Source organism: Solea senegalensis, linkage group LG10 (genome assembly GCF_019176455.1).
Source record: "Solea senegalensis isolate Sse05_10M linkage group LG10, IFAPA_SoseM_1, whole genome shotgun sequence".
NCBI lineage: Eukaryota > Metazoa > Chordata > Actinopteri > Pleuronectiformes > Soleidae > Solea > Solea senegalensis.
The window spans coordinates 2,450,958-2,453,198 of record NC_058030.1 but is presented as its reverse complement, the minus strand read 5'-3'; the positions used below and the strand labels follow the sequence as shown (position 1 = coordinate 2,453,198).

The 2,241-nt window shown below is 31.5% G+C and overlaps 1 protein-coding gene across 1 annotated transcript in view; it reads left to right on the top strand.

Moving 5' to 3' along the window:
- The window catches only part of necab2 (N-terminal EF-hand calcium binding protein 2), a 521,316-nt gene that overhangs the window by 508,454 nt on the left and 10,621 nt on the right, over positions 1-2,241 (top strand). The gene's annotated exons all lie outside the window — the stretch shown is intronic.

Sequence of the window (2,241 nt, the reverse complement as noted above, 5' to 3'; positions counted from 1 at the left end):
GCTCATTATCACTCGTTTTCTGTAAATAACGTCTTTGTCTTATTTGCTTAACTATTTTATTCAACCAAAAGTAATAAAACCAAAAAAAATAAATCATTACTTTTTTAAAAGTAATGTATGGACAGAAAACACTTAACATGTAAGATTAATGTGTGGTGATCTGAGAGTATGTGGTTTTATATACTTTCTGTTCTATTGTTATTGGAAGAAAATTATTCAATTTACCAATCAAACAATTCATCTGTCGATTCCTTTCTTGATGAATTGATTAATTTTTTGCTCTCATTTTTTCCACAAAACAAAAAATTCAGAGCAAATAAAACAGAAAATATTAACATTTAAGAAACTGGAAATATATATAAATAATTTTGTAAAGGGTGTACTATCTGCAGCCCTGTTGTTCATGACTGTATTTCCTGTCATTAACATAACGATAAATGAAAGTTTCTATTAGAGAAGACATTCATATCTACATGTGTTTCTTCATATGTTCTTGTTTTTAAAATTGTAAAACACGATCAGCTATAGTTGGAAAAAAAAAGAAAATCCTATTAATTCCCATGAAAAGTTCCCAATCCCATGGAAAGTTTCTGAAGATTTACTTTTTCACCCCTTCGCAACCAGAATATCAGCACATGCTTAAGTTGATTCCCTTAATAAGATCAGAACAATATTAACAACGACATAACTCTTAATTTACACACATGATCCTCCAGAGGGTGCTGTTTAGTCTTGAAGCATTTCTGCTCAGACGCTGACTCAGCACTTTCCCCCCACTCCGAACAGTCATGTTATGAACCTGATGAGTGTGTGTATATGTATATATATAAATATATATATATATATATATATACACATGTATACATGTGTACATATATATATATATGTATGGATATCTCAGGAATTTTTATACACACATATATATGTGTACATGTATATAATTTTTATAACTCTGACAAAGATAAGAAATAACCAATGTGGTGAGATCATCAGGACAAATATCTCAGTACATCAGAAGATATTGTAAAGACTTTAGACTCAAAAACAACAACTTAGAAACACAAAGATGTTCACTTCCTTTTCTTTCTTTCTTTTAAATTAGACATTTGAAAGTTCAACATCCAAAGTGAATATTGAAAGGAGACGTCACAAATCTATCATGGATTGGTGGCGTGGAGGCTTTGTTCACTATGACATTTTTGAACATAGTTAGTCAAGACCTACTACGCCACCATGCCACTCAGGTCTTACAGTAAAATGTCATAATTTAGTATGTCGTCCAAAATTTGACAAAAATGTCATACTTTAGTATGTCGTCCAAAATGTGACAAAAAGTCATAGGATAGTATGTCGTCCAAATTTTGACAAAAAGTCATAGTATGTCGTCCAAAATGTGACAAAAAAGTCATAGTATAGTATGTCGTCCAAAATTTGACAAAAAGGCATACTTTAGTATGTCGTCCAAGATTGACATTGAAAGTCATAGGTTAATGTCATCAAAGTAACATAAAAGTTATAGGTCAGTATGTTGACAGCTTGACATCAATTGGCCTAGTGGCTTTATGGATAAGGCACTGGTCTTGTAAACCAAGGTTTGTGGGTTCAAGTCCCACGTGGGGTGTAGTTCCTTCAGATGTCTGAAATGTGACCAAGAAGTCTTTGTGAAATATCTTCTCCGATATATGACAAAAAAAGTGGAAAGTTACTATGTCATACAAATTTTGACAAAAAAGTCATGGGTTAGTAAGTCGTCCAAATTTTGACAAAAAAGTCATAGGTTAGTATGTCGTCCAAAATGTGACAAAAAAGTCATGGGTTAGTATGTCGTGCAAAATTTGACAAAAACGTCATAGTTTAGTAAGTCGTCCAAATTTTGACAAAAAGTCAAAGTTTATAATAGGTCAAAATGTGACAAAAGATCATAGGTTAGTAAGTTGTCAAATTTTTGACAAAAAGTCACAGGATGGTAATAATAGGTCGATTTGACAAAAAGTCATAAGGTTAGGTAATAAGGTCCACATTTTGACAAAAGTCATAGGTTAGTATGTCTTCCAAAATTTGACAAAAAGTCATACTTTAGTATGTCGTCCAAAATTTGACAAAAAAGTCATACTTTAATATGTCGTCCAAAATTTGAAAAAAAAGTCATACTTTAGTATGTCGTCCAAAATCACTCAAAAAAATCATAGGTTAGTATGTCGTCCAAAATTTGACAAAAAAGTCATACTTTAACATGTCGTC